This window comes from Trichosurus vulpecula, chromosome 4 (genome assembly GCF_011100635.1).
Source record: "Trichosurus vulpecula isolate mTriVul1 chromosome 4, mTriVul1.pri, whole genome shotgun sequence".
Lineage (NCBI taxonomy): Eukaryota > Metazoa > Chordata > Mammalia > Diprotodontia > Phalangeridae > Trichosurus > Trichosurus vulpecula.
The window spans coordinates 205,385,551-205,403,424 of NC_050576.1; positions in this window are offsets into that span (position 1 = coordinate 205,385,551).

The window sequence follows — 17,874 nt, forward strand, 5'->3', positions numbered from 1 at the left end:
CTCTAAATGCTTACATGAGTAAAATAGAGAAAAGGAGATCAATGAATTGGGCATGCAACTGAAAAAGCTAGAAAAACAACAAATTGAAAATCCCCAATTAAATACCAAATCAGAAATACTGAAAATCAAAGGAGAGATTAATAAAATTGAAATCAAGAAAACTATTAAATTAATAAATAAAAGCAAGAGCTTGATTTATGAGAAAAACAATAAAATTGATAAACCTTTGGTCAATTTGATTAAAAAAAAAGAAAGAAGAAAATCAAATTACCAGTACCAAAAATGAAAGTGGTGAATTCACCTCCAATGAAGAGGAAATTAAAACAATAATTAGGAATTATTTTGCCCAATTGTATGCCCATAAATTTCACAACCTTAGTGATATGGATGAATATCCACAAAAATATGAATTCCCCAGGTTAACAGAAGAAGAAGTAAAATTCATAAATAACCCCATCTCAGAAAAAGAAATTGAGCAAATCATCAATGAACTCCCTAGGAAAAAATCTCGAGGGCCAGATGGTTTTACATGTGAATTTTTTCAAACATTTAAAGCACAATTAATTCTTATACTTTATAGACTATTTGGAAAAATAGATGAAGAAGGAGTCCTACCAAATTCTTTTTATGACACAAATATGGTACTAATACCCAAACCAGGAAGAGTCAAAACAAAGAAAATTATCAACCAATTTCCCTAATGAATATTGACGCAAAAAAAATTAAATAAAGTGTTAGCAAAAAGATTGCAGCAACTTACCAGGAGAATAGTACACTACGACCAGTTAGGATTTATCCTAGGAATACAAGACTGGTTCAATATTAGGAAAACTATCAGCATAATTGAACGTATCAACAACAAAACTAGCAGAAACCATATGATCACCTCAATGGATGCAGAAAAAGCCATTGACAAAATACAACACCCATTCCTATTAAAAACACTAGAAAGCATAGTAATAAATGAAGCCTTCCTTAAAATTATACATAGCATCTACCCAAAACCGTCAACAAGAATTATTTTTTTTTAAATGCAATTTATTTATTTAACATATTTGGTTTTCAGCATTGATTTTCACAACATTTTGAATTACAAATTTTCTCCCCATTTCTACCCACCCCCCACTCCAAGATGGCTTATATTCTGGTTGCCCTGTTCCCCAGTCAGCCCTCCCCTCTATCACCCCCCTCCCCTCTCATCCCCTTTTCCCTTCCTTTCTTGTAGGGCAAAATAAATTTCTACACCCCATTGCCTGGGTATCTTATTTTTTAGTTGCATACAAAAACTTTTTTTGTTTTTGAACATCTGATTTTAAAACTTTGAGTTCCAAATTCTCTCCCCTCTTCCCTTCCCACCCACCCTCCCTAAGAAGTTGAGCAATTCAACCTAGGCCACACATGTATTATTATGTATAACCCTTCCACAATACTCATGTTGTGAAAGGCTAACTACATTTTGCTCCTTCCCAACCCATCCTGCTTTATTGAATTTTCTCCCTTGACCCTGTCCCCTTTCCAAAGTGTTTGTTTTGATTACCTCCACCCCCATCTGCCCTGCCCTCCATCATCCCCCAGCCTTTTATTTTTTTTTTTTATCTTCCTCCCTCTTCTTTCCTGTGGGGTAAGATACCCAACTGAGTATGTATGGTATTCCCCCTCAGGCCAAATCTGATGAGAGCAAGGTTCACTCATTCCCCCCTCACCTGCCCTCTCCCCTCCTCCCATAGAACTGCTTCCTCTTGCCACCTTTATGCAAGATAATCCACCCCATTCTATCTCTCCCTATCTCCCTCTCTCAGTATGTTACTCTCTCATCCCTTAATTTCCATTTTATTTCTTTTAGATATCTTCCCTTCATCTTCAACTCACCCTGTGTCTGCTCTCTCTCTTTTACATATATATATATATAAATATATATATATATATAAACACACACATATATATATATACACATACATACACATACATACATATACACATAGATATATACATACATACACATTCACTTATATATATATATACATAAACATATATATATATATATATATATATATGCATATTCCCTTCAACTACCCTAATACTGAGGTCTCATGAATCATACTCATCATCTTTCCATGTAGGAATGTAAACAAAACAGTTCAACTTTAGTTAAGTCCCTTGCAATTTCCGTTTCTTGATTGCCTTTTCATGCTTCTCTTGATTCTTGTGTTTGAAAGTCAAATTTTCTATTCAGTTCTGGTCTTTTCACTGAGAAAGCTTGAAAGTCCTCTATTTTATTGAAAATCCATATTTTGCCTTGGAACATGATACTCAGTTTTTCTGGGTAGGTGATTTTAGGTTTTAATCCTAGCTCCATTGACCTCCGGAATATCGCATTCCAAGCCCTTCGATCTCTTAAGGTCGAAGCTGCCAGATCTTGGGTTATTCTGACTGGGTTTCCACAATATTCAAATTGTTTCTTTCTGGCTGCTTGCTGTATTTTCTCCTTGATCTGGGAGCTCTGGAATTTGGCAACAATATTCCTAGGAGATTTCTTTTGGGGATCTATTTGAGGAGGCAATCGATGGATTCTTTCAATTTCTATTTTGCCCTGTGGCTCTAGAATATCAGGGCAGTTCTCCTTGATAATTTCCTGAAAGATGGTATCTAGGCTCTTTTTTTGATCATGGCTTTCAGGTAGTCCAATAATTTTTAAATTATCTCTCCTGGATCTATTTTCCAGGTCAGTGGTTTTTCCAAGGAGATATTTCACATTGTCTTCCATTTTTTCATTCCTCTGGTTCTGTTTTATAATATCCTGATTTCTCATAAAGTCACTAGCTTCTACTTGCTCCAATCTAATTTTTAAAGTAGTATTTTCTTGAGTGGTCTTTTGGACCTCCTTTTCCATTTGGCTAATTCTGCCTTTCAAGGCATTCTTCTCCTCATTGGCTTTTTGGAGCTCTTTTAGCATTTGAGTTAGTCTGTTTTTTAAGGTGTTGTTTTCTTCAGTGTATTTTTCAGTATTTTTTTGGGTCTCCTTTAGCAAGTCATTGACTTGTTTTTCATGGTTTTCTCGCATCTTTCTCATTTCTCTTCCCAATTTTTCCTCTACTTCTCTAACTTGCTTTTCCAAATCCTTTTTGAGTTCTTCTATGGCCTGGGGCCAGTTCATGTTTTTCTTGGAGGCTTTGGTTGTAGGCTCTATGACTTTGTTGTCTTCTTTAGGCTGTATGTTTTGGTCTTCTTTGTCACCAAAGAAAGAATCCAAAGTTTGAGACTGAATCTGGGTGCGTTTTTGCTGCCTGGCCATATTCCCAACCAACTAACTTGACCCTTGAGTTTTTCAGTGGAGTATGACTGTTTGTAGACTAATGAGTTCTATGTTCTACGTTTGGGGGGGAGGTGCCAGCTCTGTCAGAGCCGCACTCCTCCTTCCCCAAGGACCCCCAGTCCAGACTGGGCTTAGATCTTCAGCAGGCTGTTGCACTCCTGCTCTGATCCGCCACTTAATTCCTCCCACCAGGTGGGCCTGGAGCCGGAAGTAACAACAGCTGTAGCTGCCCCACCTCTGCTGCCCCCGGGGCTGGAAGCCGAACCGCAAACTCCTTCCACTCCCGCAGCTTTTCCCACTAACCTTCTCCACAGTCTTTGGTGTTTGTGGGTCGAGGGGTCTGGTAACTGCCGCAGCTCACATATTCAGGGCGCTAGGGCCCCCTCCGCCCGGCTTCTGGTCTGGATCATCCATGCCGCTCAGGCTGGGCTCTGCTCCACTCCGTTCCCAGCTCCCAGCTCCCAGCTCCGTGTGGAATAGACCTCACCCAGAGACTATCCAGGCTGTCCTGGGCTGGAGCCCTGCTTCCCTCTGCTGTTCTGTGGGTTCTGCCGTTCTAGAATTGGTTCAGAGTCATTTTTATAGGTTTTTGGAGGGACTCGGGTACGGAGCTCACTCTAGTCCATGCTTACCAGCCGCCATCTTCAACAAGCATTATTTGTAAAGGGGATAAGCTAGATGCATTCCCAATAAGATCAGGGGTGAAACAAGGATGTCTGTTAGCACCCCTATTATTCAATTTGGTACTAGAAACATTAGTGGTAACAATAAGAGAAGAAAAAGAAATTGAAGGAATTAGAATATGCAAAGAAGAAACTAAATTATCACTTTTTGCAGGTGATATGATGATTTACTTAGAGAATCCTAGAGAATCAAGTAAAAGCTACTCGAAACAATAAACAACTTTAGCAAAGTTGCAGGATATAAAATAAACCCACATAAATCCTCGGCATTCCTATGCATTCCTAACAAAGTCCAACAGCAAGAGATAGAAAGAGAAATTCCATTCCAAGTTACTGTAGACACTATAAAATATTTGGGGGTCTATCTGCCAAGACAAACCCAGGGCCTATATGAACATAATTATGAAACACTCTTCACGTGAATAAAGTCAGATTTAAATAAATGGAAAAATATCAATTGCTCATTGTCAGGCCAAGCTAATACAATAAAAATGACAATTTTACCTGAATTAATTTATTTATTCATGGACATACCAATCAAACTACCAAAAAATTATTTTACAGAGTTGGGTAAAATAATAACAAAATTCATCTGGAAGAACAAGAGGTCTAAAATATCTAGGGAATTAATGAAAAGAAATGCTAGGGAAGGTGGCCTAGCCATACCAGATATTATACTGTACTATAAAGCAGCAGTCATCAAAACTACCTGGTACTGGCTGAGAAATAGAGTGGTGGATCAGTGGAATAGGTTAGGTACACAAGACGCAGTAGTCAACGACTATAGCAATCTACTCTTTGATAAACACAAAGAATCCAGCTTCTGGGCTAAGAATTCACTATTTCATAAAAATTGTTGGGAAAATTGGAAAATGGTAGGACAGAAACTGGGCATAGACCAATATCTTACACCATGTACCAAAATAAAGTCAAAATGGGTTCATGATTTAGGAATAAAGGCTTATACTATAAGCAATTTGGGAAAGCAAGGAATAGTTTACCTATCAGATTTATGGAAAAGAAAAGAATTCCTGACACAATAAGAGATAGAGAACATTACAAAATGCAAAATGGATAATTTTGATTATGTTAAATTGAAAAGTTTTTGTACAAAAAAACCAATGCAACAAAGATTAGGAGGGAAGCAGAAAATTGGGAGAAAATCTTTACAACCAGTGTCTCTGATAAAGGCTTCATCTCTAAAACATACAGGGAACTGAGCCAAATTTATAGGAATACAAGTCATTCCCCAATTGAGAAATGGTCAAAGGATATGAAAAGGCATTTTCAGAGGAAGAAATCAAAGATATCTATAGGCATATGAAAAAATGCTCGAAATCACTACTGATTACAGAAATGCAAATCAAAACAACTCTTAGGTACCACATCTCTCCTGTCAGATTGGTTAACATGACAAAACAGGAAAATGATAAATGCTGGAGAGGATGTGGGAAAGTTGGAACATTGTTACATTGCTGGTGGAGTTGTGAACTAATACAGCCATTCTGGAGAGCAATTTGGAACTATGCCCAAAGGGCCATAAAAATATTCATGCCCTTTGACCCAGCAATACCACTTCTCGGGTTGTATCCCAAAGAGATCACACAAGTGGGAAAAGGACCCAAACGTATAAAAATATTTATAGCAGCTCTTTTTGTACTAGTAAAGAATTGGAAGTCAAGGGGATGCCTATCAATTGGGCAATGGCTGAACAAGTTATGGTATATGAATGTAATGGAATACTATTGTGCCATAAGAAATGGGGAAGATATGGACTTCATAATAACCTGGAAAAACCTACATGATATAATACTGAGTAAGCGGAGCAGAACCAGGAGAACATTATACACAAGCACAGATATATTGATTCTGTGATGACTAACCCTGATAGACTTTGCTCTTCTCAGCAATACAAGGTTTAAAGACAACTCCAAAGGACTCATGAAGAAGAGAGCTATCTACATCCAGAGAAAGAACTATGGAGTCTGAATGCAGATTGAGGCACCACTATTTGCTCTCCTATTTTTTTCTTTTGTTTTTTTTTTTCTCTTTTGTTTTTGTTTTATTTTTTGGTTTTGTTTCTTCTTTCTCATGATTCATTCCATTGGTCATAATTCTTCTTCACAACTTGACTATTGTGTAAATAAGTTCAATGTGAAGTTATATGTAGAAGATATATCGGATTCCATGCCATCTTGGGGAAGGAGGCCAGGAGAGGGGGGAAGAAAATCTGGAACTCAAAATCATGTGGAACTGAGTGTTGTAAACCAATAATAAAAAATCTTAATTACAAAAAAGAAATGTATCTATGAAATATCATTGCATAAATTTTTATTACACTGTCTGGCATTTTACAAGCTGTGAAAGCAAACACTCAAAATCTGAAGCATCGGGAAGACTCATTGTCTCTGTTGCCTGTCACTTAATCTTGTATTTTCAACAAATATGTTGAAGATATGTAATTGATCAGACATCCCTTGAACCAAAACCCATTATAATCTATACTCTTCTCAGTTAAACATGTGCCATCTTCAGAAAATCAGTTATTGCAAACAAATAGCTTATAAATTCATTAAATACATGAATGAAGTCTTGAGAAGCCATGATATGGAGATATCACTGTGAGGACTGCAGAAGGTTTCAAAGAGCAATTTGAGCCTAAGAGGATGAAGTGAGAAAAAACACTGCACCTCAAATCAGAAAGGATCTGGGCTAAAAATCTCTACATTCTACACTCACTAAGAGATAATGGGAGGCCTATTACTTCCGGTTGCGGAGCCAAGATGGTGGCTGGAAAGCAGGGACTAGCATGAGCTCCCCACTGAGTCCCTCCAAAAACCTATAAAAATGGCTCTGAACCAATTCTAGAACTGCAGAACCCACAAAACAGCAGAGGGAAGCAGGGCTCCAGCCCAGGACAGCCTGGATGGTCTCTGGGTGAGGTCTATCCCACACGGAGCTGGGAGCTGGGAGCTGGGAGATGGGAGATGGGAGAGGAGCAGAGCCCAGCGTGAGCGGCTCGGATCAACCAGACCAGAAGTTGTCAGAGCAGGCCCTAGAGCCCTGAATCAGTGAGCTGCAGCAGTTACCAGATTTCTCAACCCACAAACACCAAAGACAGCAGAGAAGGTTAGTGGGAAAAGCTGCGGGAGTGGAAGGAGTTCATGGTTCGGTCACCGCCCCTGGGGCAGTGGAGGTGGGGCAGCTACAGCTGCTGTTACTTCTGGCCCCAGGCCCACCTGGTGGGAGGAATTAAGTGGCGGATCAGAGCACGAGTGCACAGCCTGCTGAAGATCTAAGCCCAGTCCGGTTGGGGGTTCTTGGGGAAGGAGGAGTGCAGGTGTGGAAGAGCTGGCACATCCCCCCCAAACATGGAAAATAGAACTCTTTAGTCTACAAGCAGTTATACCCCACTGAAAAACTCAAGGGTCAAGTTAGTTGGTTGGGAATATGGTCAGGCAGTGAAAACCCACCCAGATTCAGTCTCAAACTTTGGATTCTTTCTTTGGTGACAAAGAAGACCAAAACATACAGCCTAAAGAAGTCAACAAAGTGCAAGAGACTACACCAATACCCTCCAAGAGAAACATGAACTGGTCCCAGGCCATGGAAGAGCTCAAAAAGGATTTGGAAAAGCAAGTTAGAGAGGTAGAGGAAAAATTGGGAAGAGAAATGAGAAGGATGTGAGAAAACCATGAAAAACAAGTCAATGACTAGCTAAAAGAGACCCGAAAAAATATTGAAAAATACACCGAAGAAAACAACACCTTAAAAAATAGACTAACTCAAATTGCAAAAGAGCTCCAAAAGGCCAATGAGGAGAAGAATGCCTTGAAAGGCAGAATTAGCCAAATGGAAAAGGAGGTCCAAAAGACCACTGAAGAAAATACTACCTTAAAAATTAGATTAGAGCAAGTGGAAGCTAATGACTTGATGAGAAATCAAGATATTATAAAACAGAACCAGAGGAATGAAAAAATGGAAGACAATGTGAAATATCTCCTTGGAAAAACCACTGACCTGGAAAATGGATCCAGGAGAGATAATTTAAAAATTATTGGATTACCTGAAAGCTATGATCAAAAAAAGAGCCCAGATATCATCTTTCAAGAAATTATCCAGGAGAACTGCCCTGATATTCTAGAGCCAGAGGGTAAAATAGAAATTTAAAGAATCCACCGATCGCATCCTCAAGTAGATCCCAAAAAGAAATCTCCTAGGAATATTGTCGCCAAATTCCAGAGCTCCCAGATCAAGGAGAAAATACAGCAAGCAGCCAGAAAGAAACAATTTGAGTATTGTGGAAACACAATCAGAATAACCTAAGATCTGGCAGCTTCTATATTAAGAGATCGAAGGGCTTGGAATACGATATTCCAGAGATCAATGGAGCTAGGATTAAAACCTAAAATCACCTACCCAGCAAAACTGAGTATCATGCTCCAAGGCAAAATATGGACTTTCAATAAAATAGAGGATTTTCAAGCTTTCTCAGTGAAAAGACCAGAGCTGAATAGAAAATTTGACTTTCAAACACAAGAATCAAGAGAAGCATGAAAAGGTAAACAAGAAAGAGAAATCACAAGGGACTTACTAAAGTTGAACTGTTTTGTTTACATTCCTACATGGAAAGATGATGTGTATGATTCATGAGACCTCAATATCATAGTAGCTGAAAGGAATATGCATATATATATATATATATATATATATATATATATATATATATATATATATGTTTACGTATATGCATATATATGTGTGAATGTGCATGTATGTATATATGTATGTGTATACATATATATATATATAGAGAGAGAGAGAGAGAGAGAGACGGAGAGAGAGAGAGAGAGAGAGAGAGACAGAGAGAGAGAGAGGGAGGGAGCGGACACAGGGTGAGTTGTAGATGAAGGGAAGATATCTAAAAGAAATAAAATCAAATTAAGGGATGAGAGAGGAATATACTGAGAGAGGGAGATAGGGAGAGATAGAATGGGGTGGATTATCTCGGATAAAGGGGGCAACAGGAAGCAGTTCTGTGGGAGGAGGGGAGACGGCAGGTGAGGGGGTAATGAGTGAATCTTGCTCTCATCAGATTTGGCCTGAGTAGGGAATACCATATATACTCAATTGGGTATCTTACCCCACAGGAAAGAAGAAGGAAGAAGATAAAAAGGGGGGGGATGATGGAGGGGAGGGCAGATGGGGGTGGAGGTAATCAAAAACAAACACTTTGTAAAGGGGACAGGGTCAAGGGAGAAAATGCAATAAAGGGGGATGGGTTGGGAAGGAGCAAAATATAGTTAGTCTTTCACAACATGAGTATTGTGGAAAGGTTATACATAATGATACACATGTGGCCTATGTTGAATTGCTTAACTTCTTAGGGAGGGTGGGTGGTAAGGGAAGAGGGGAGAGAATTTGGAACTCAAAGTTTTGAAAACAGATGTTCAAAAACAAACAAAAAAAAGTTTTTGCATGCAACTAGGAAATAAGATAGACAGGCTATGGGGCGTAGAAATTTATCTTGCCCTACAAGAAAGGTAGGGAAAAAGGGATGGGAGGGGAGTGGGGTGACAGAAGGGAGGGCTGAATGGGGAACAGGGCAACCAGAATATACGTCATCTTGGAGTGGGGGGGAGGGTAGAAATGGGGAGAAAATTTGTAATTCAAACTCTTGTGAAAATCAATGCTGAAAAAAGTAGATAATGGACAAGTCATATTCCTCTCCAAGCCTCAACTTCCTCATTCGCAAAGTAGGAATAAGAATAGTCCTTATAAAGGATTATTGTGAGGATCAAATGACTTATTTCACCTTCTGCAATGAGTCTTTCCAATTTTAGATCTTAGTTCTGTTGCTCTGAGACTATCCCCAATTTATGCTATCAGTATCTTGTTTTTTATATAATCATCTACATATTGTGAGAGCAGGAACTGTTCTATTGCTATTGTTTATTTATTTTCTTGCTTTTTTTCCTTTCTTTTTATGCCCAGCACTTAGCACAGTGCCTAGAACAGAGTAGGTATTTATTAAATGCTTGTTGACTTGACTTCACATAATATTATAGCTTGTTGACTTGACTTCACATAATATTATAAAGTGCTTCAAAAACCTTAAAATGTTAAATAACCATTACCTCTTGGGCAGTGATACACATTGTGTATCACTGTGTGAAAATCATCTCAGGCTGGGAATATCTCAATTAATATTCTCTTTATTCAAAATAAGATGGAGAGGACCAAAAGAACTATTTTCTTTGGAGTTCTTAATTAAGACCAAAAAAAGGTGGAAAACCATTTAGCTTTAATACCCAAAAGCCAGGTGAGTTCATTTCTAAGTCCTTTGCTATATACTTTGCAAGCCACAACTTATTGAGAAAGGAGCATTTCGTGCCATCTATGTGGCATTGTTTATAACAATCATGCTCTGACATGGGGGCTTTTACCTCTTAATAGTGAAGAATGTCAGGACTTACTTCCCCACATAACTCTATGCCAAGTGCAACTGCGAAAGAATTAAGGCTTCTCAAATGTGAGAGGATATTTATAGAAGATTCAAATCCACAGTCCATATCAATAGGAAGAAAAGTCTTAACGATACCTCTGGCTAAAAATCACATCCAATTAGCTTCCAGGGAAAATGTCAAGTCTGAGACAAGTAGAAGAGTATGTTTCACTGGCGCTGTCAAAAGCCAGTATGCCCTAGTAAAATAGAAAGCCTTGTGGTCTCATGAAGGAAAGAAACAAACATTTACTAAGAACCTACTATGTGTCCACTCCCAATGTTTATATGGACTATTTGTGCTCAACATGTGGTAGAGCCTCCTGAGCTCATATGGTTCTGATCAGCCACAGCTGGACACACTATCTTGATCCTGACATAGTGATGCCGTTCTGGTCCTCTTCAAGAATGAGGAACAGCAACCAACCATGTATCAGGGGCTTTACAAATAGCTCATATGATCCTCACAGCAGCCCTGGGAGGTAGAAGCTATCATTATTTCCTTTTTATAGTCGAGGAAAATGAGTCAGAGAAAGGTTAAATGACTTGTCCATAGTCTCATGGCTAGTAAGTGTTTGAAGTCAAATTTGAACACAGGTCTTCCTCACTCAAGACCTAAGACTTAATTCATTGTACACCCAGATAATATTTGATGAGTGAATAGAGTTTATGTTGCCCTATACCACTGGTACTTCCCTGTAAGTGCTAAGAAAAACAATTTTAGCACAAAAGATAACATAGCTTTGGTAACATAAATGTTAACATAAAATCTGACCATTTTCCTTCCTCACTTTCCTTTTTGAGCAACTAGTCATATCACCTTCTTGTACCTGTTGGTTTGGCCCTATTGAGCATTTGCATCAAAAGTTTGTAAAAGGCATGAAATCTCAAGGGGCTGACACTTCTTTTGCCTGGAAATGAGGCCATAAAGGTAAATTAAATTTTATAGAAATGATTACCTACAGGGCCAGAGGCACTATTCTCTGAAAGAACTTTAACAAAGAACCTTACTGCCATCCTTTGATCAGAAAAAATTCTGCATGATGATGGGAGGTTTTAGTCTTTAGTCTGTTTTGAAAATGACTGACAGCAGAAATGAAATGTTTCCAGGTTTTGTTTGCTTGCTTGTTTTTGGGAGGTGGGGTTGTTTGTTGTTTTGCAAATAGCTGAATTAATAGCATATAGAGAGGCAATTTTGTCCAAGAACAGAGATGAATTTTGCTGTTGCTGTTTTTTTTACTGTTTATCCAGTTAAACACAGGATCATTACCAAACATTCAGGATCCCAAAGGAAGAAGAGGCTAAATAAGCAACTCATGAAAATGATGGAATTTCCTGGACTATTACCTGATAAAACCTACAGGAATTTTATTGTTCCTGCTAAGTTCCTGTAGCCTCCATTGTTTGCATTTTGGAGGAAGGAATGACTGATTCAGTAATTTCATTGCTATCGGAAATTATTTCTAGAGATCAGTACTTTCTATCGTCTTAGAGACTTGCCTAGAATAATTAGAGATTAAATGATGTTCAAAAGGCCAACATATGTCAGAAGCAGGTCTTGAACTCAGATCTTTGTGGTATGGAGACCAGTTTTCTAATCATACTGCTGATTCTTTTGCAGGAAATATTTTATTAGTAAAACTCGGGTGTTTTTTTGGCAGGGAGGGATTATATATAGAAATTTTCTATTAAGTTACAGCTAAACAAATGCTTAATTTTATGATAATAGCAGGAAAAAATCTAAATATAATATATGCACACAGATTATAGGAAGATGGTAAAGCAGGTCAGAAATTCCCAGACTTTCCAGATTTCCTCCACAAACAGACAGAAAATCACCATGAAATGAATGTAGAACAGCAAAAATAAAGTGCTAAAAGTGGTTGTCCTCCTAGGACCACTAGAGAGGACATCAGAGAAGACTCCAGAGGCCACACACACACACACACACACACACACACAGGTACATAGATATCTATATAGATAGAAAGAGAGAGAGAGAGAGAGAGAGAGAGAGAGAGAGAGACATCTACATACGTGTATGTATATTTAAAAATGAAATGATTCTGTCAGCAAAAAATATTATGAAAGATTTCATTCAGCTTAGGCTTTAGATAAATGAACAAAACTCCCCCCATTAAAAATTCTAGAAATTTTGGAAATTTGGTTGATTATCATCCATACACACATGTGTGAGAAATGATAGAAGCACTTTTGCTTCCACAGAGTTGAAAGTATCCCTCCCCACCAGCTTTAGCAGAATGTAAGTCAGGTGACCGATTACAACCACTTCTAATCAGCTGTGATCTAGCAGAGACCAGGCTTCTGGTTGGGTGAAAGGTTAGAGGCTTGTATGCATGCTTAAATGAGACATTTGAGGAAGGCATGATGTAGACAGTCAGGAGGTTGCATCTGGCCAATGAAGAACCTGGCAGGAGATTCGAATTGGGGATCAATAAAAGGACTGATGTCCATCTGAGTCCTTGTATTCGCCTTACTCTGTTCAGGGGATGTACCCATTAATTCAGAACAAAAAAGTGTAAAATATAATTAAAATGTTCCTGGCTTCCCAATGAGTACTGTTTATTCCTAGACAATGTGAGTATATTTATAACATATGTAATACATATGATGTATATTATATAAACATGTACTATATAGGTTTCTATATACACATCTGTGCATATATGTGTACATATGCACACGTACACATGCATTTATGCTGTGTATGTACAACTTTGCATACACACATGCATAAATGCATACACATGTACATACACACTGTATATTATGTCTACATATGTACATACACCTACTTATGGTGCCTATTTCAAATTTGCATATACAAAAATGTGTGTGGGTATATATACCTTTTTTATATACTCACCTGTTTGTATATACATATTTCTGTATGTATTTGTACATATATATGTATATATGTATACTTTCATGAATGAATACATTTAGCTATGTGTATCTTATTTATATACATGTACGTGTAAGTGTAGTATATATACAAATACTTGCATATACATATATACACATATTATGTGTTAAACACATACTTCTTGAGGAACTTTGTCTTGTTTGCTAAGGGAGATATTAAAATAAGATATGATGTATTTGGAAGAGGTAAGATTCAGCATAGATTTATGACAATGTAATGATAATACCAGGGATAAGACATCAATATAGATAAGTTCTTCACACTTCTAATGATTCAAGAGGGTACAAAAGATATTACCAAAAGGCATGTAGAAAGTATAGTCAAAGATTATGAAGTCTGAGGAAGAATCATCTAGATCAAGCGGCACAATTTGTATGTTTATCCTTATCGCCCATTAAAGGTAAGGGTGATAGAAAATGTTGATATGGGAAGTTAATAGTTAAGCAGTGCCTGGAAATGGGTCTTTGACTTCTGAACTATGACTTTAAAATAAAGAGATGCCAGAATCCTAGTCAGAGAGAGAATATACCTAACAAACTCTAGTAAGTATATATTTCTTGTTTTTTTTTAATTTTTATACAGTATTTAAATTTTTTTTAAAAAGGAGAAGGAAAAGACTCACAATTTCTATAATCCATGTTTGAGGCCCAAAAAAGTAACTATAATGAAAGGAGAGAAAGAGAAGTTAAAACACTCATAAGTTCATATGAGGCAATTGTAAACCTCTGGCCTCAAATGTCTGTACACAACTGACCAAAGTTTAAGCAGCTAAAAAGAATTAGAGATCTTAATGTAGAAAAAAATTAACATCATTGGTATCACTGAGATTTGATGGGATAAAGCCCATTCCTGGAATGTGACTCTGAATGGGTAGGAAAAATGTACGCGGATTTGTATTGAACGATATTTGTCTACCTATCATTACAAAATTGTCAGCTGCTTGAGAGCAGGGTATGTGTTTTGTTGTTGTTTTTAATGTCACCAGCAGATGCTGACATAATGATTTATACATATTATGTGATTAATAACTTTTTGGACAAATGAATATATTTCAATATAGAATTTGATTGTAATAATTTGATATGTGGTAACAAACTATGGCAAAGTTGACAAGAGCATATTTTGGGGGTATGCTTTCTGGTAACAAACAGTGATGATGTTGTAGTAAGCAAGCACCATACTCCTGGACTTTGAGTACCATTGAATTGAACTTTCTGGAAAAAAAAGCCACTAAAGTGAACTATGAATAAATCCAAGATTCAGAAAGAGAGATCTGTGACATGGGGTAGAGGCTATCCCAGAGTCCACAGAGGGAAAACACTACCGGTGGGACTACGAATTGGTGACCGAATCAGCAGAAACTTTGGATGTTATCAAGCTAGATGTGGTAAGGGGACCTGGTAACTTCTTCCTGGATCAGGAAGAGATTACAGGAAAACTCTTTGATTAACCCTAGTAGAAGAACAAGAAGCTATTGGTCAAATTCATTGCCTATATGCCCTTCTAGTCATATTTTAAGGATGAGAAGGATCACTTTCAGTCAAGAGGGAGCAGAAAGCCAGAGAAGCAATATTGCTATTGGTTTAAAAAAAGGACCCTGAGGAACAGAATGACTTCTGTCAACAAGCAAACTGGTATGTTGAAGAAGAATATCAGTTGCAATTCCAAGGAATCAAGGGCCCTTCCTAGGTAAGAACCAGAGTATAACATGAAGCTCCATACAGTGCCCTCTACCACCACACTAGGAATAGAGCCAAACTGTAACATAAAGTTCAATTTGAAAAAAAAAATAGGCAGAAAAACGAGCAAGCAACAACTACAGCAACAAAAAAAAGAACTAGGCCATGAAAGATACTATGATGACAGGGAAGAGCAAGACAGAAACTCAGAAGACAATGGAATCAAAAATGGTTTAAGAGAATACTCAAGGGGAAAAAATATTTCAAACACAAGTCCAACAAGAATTCCTGGAAGAGATTTTTAAAATATGAAATCAAACAAAAGAGGTAAAGGAAAAATTAGTTAAAGAAATGAGAGCAAAGGAAGAAAATTACAGAGACAATTAACAGTTTGGTAAAATGGGCACAAAAATACAGAAGAAAATAACATTTTAAAAAAGAGAACTGACAAAATGGAAAAAGGATGATGTTCAAAAATTCACTGAAAAAATAAGCACAGCTCCTTAAAAAGCAGAATTACCCAAATGGAAAAAGAGACAAAAAACTCACTGAATAAAATAATAACTTAAAAATTAGAATTGGCCAAGTGGGAGCCAATGACTTTGTGAGACGTCAAGAAAAAATAAAATGAAGTTAAAATATTTTAAATAGAAGAAAATATGAAATATCTCATCAGAAAAAACAATTGACATGGAAAAATGGATCAAGGAGAGGTAATTTTAGAATTATCAGATTGCCTGAAAGAAATAGCTTAGACATCACATTTTCAGAAATTATCAAGGAAAACTATCCTGATATCTTAGACAGAGAGCATAAACGGAAGATTAAAAGAATCCATCAATAATCACCTGAAAGAGATCCCAAAATGAAAACTCCCAGGAATACTGAATCCAAATTCTAGAACTCCCAGGTCAAGGAAAAAAGTACCTCAAGCAGCCAGAAAACAGCCATTCAAATATAACAGAACCATAGGATCTCAGAAGATGTAGTGGCCACCATGTTAAAGCACCTGGGGGCTCAAAATATGATATTTTGGAAGGCAAAAGATCTGGGATTACAACCAAGAATAAAATACTGAGCTTTTTCTATACCAGGAGATGATACATTTAACTTCTAAAAACTTTATCATTATTAGGGTAGTTAGAAGAATGCTACATAAAAAAGAGGGCTGAGAAATGAATTGGTTATGTAATGATAAAGTAAAAAATTGGATGGTTGAGAAAGGGATACCCTGGAAAAAGGGAGGAGAGGAGGAATGGGGAAAATTATCTCACATATAAGAGGACCACAAAAAAGACCTTTTATAATAGAGGGGGTAAAGAGGCAGCAACGTTTGAACCTCACTCACAACTGAGTTGGTTCAAAGATGGATATAGATAGATAGATAGATAGATAGATAGATAGATAGATAGACAGACAGACAGACAGATTTAGATACAGCCATATGTAACTGGTAATAGAATCTATCTTAGAAAACACAGAAGTAGGAGGGGAATGTGATAAGAGAAATGATGTATGAAAAATGAAAGGAGATAGAAGAAGACAGTGGTCAGAAACAAAAGAGAATTTAGAGAAGGGAAAATATAAAAACACAGAGAAAAGGATAAACAGAAGAAAACAGGATAAAAGGAAATGCATAGTTAGTAATCATAACTGTGAATATGAATGGGATAAACTCACAAATAAAACAGAAGATAACAAAATGGATTAGCAACTAGAATCCAACACAATGCTGTCAACAAAAAAAAATACATGTGAGAGTGATACAAGAAAATCATGGAAAATGAATCAACAGTTTGGTAAAGGACACACAAACACAAGACACATACACACACACACAATCCTGAAGAAAATAACACCTTAAAAAACAGGCTAGGCCTAATGGTAAAAAAGAGGGGTCCAAAAGCCAATGAAGAGAAAAATGCCTTAAAAAAGAACTGAACAAATGGAAAAGGAGGTCCAGAAACTCACCGAGGAAAATAATTCCTCAAAATTTGGAATGGAGCAATTGGAAGCTAATGACTTTATGAGAAATCAAGAAACAATAGAACAAAAATGAAAGAATGAAAAAAATGGAAGACAATGTGGAATATTTCAGGAAAACAACTGATCTGGAAAATGGATGCAGGAGAGATAGATAAGTAAAAAAAAATTGGATTACCTGAAACCCATGATCAAAAAAAGAGCCTAGGAGGGGCAAAGCCAAGATGGCAGCTGGAAAGCAGGGACTTGCTTAAGTTCTCCCCAAAATTCCTCCAAACACCTGTAAAAAATGGCTCTGAACAGATTCTAGAACTGCAGAACTCACAAAATAGCAGAGAGAAGCAGGTCTCCAGCCCAGGTTAGCCTGGATGGTCACTGGGAAGGGTCTGTCACATGGTGCTAGGAGCAGAGCACGGCCCATGCCAGGAACAGCCAGACCAGGAGTCAGGGGGAGCAGGCCTGAAGGCCATGAATCATTGAGGTGTGGCAGTTACCAGACTTCTCAACCCACAAATGCCAAAGACCACAGAGCAGGTTAGTGGGAAAACAGCTAGGCAGGGTTAGAGAGCAGTCCAGCCCCAGACCTGCGGGTAATGGAGGTGGTACAGGGGTGGCAGTGGCAGCAGCAGTGAACTCCTGAGACTGCTTCCAGTGCTCCAGTGTCAGCTGCTTCCAGAGTCCCTTGACTACGTGGTGGGAGGAATCAAGGATAAGAAGGGGAGTGCAAGGAGTGCTTTGCTGGCACAGAGGCAGGTTCTCTTGCTGTG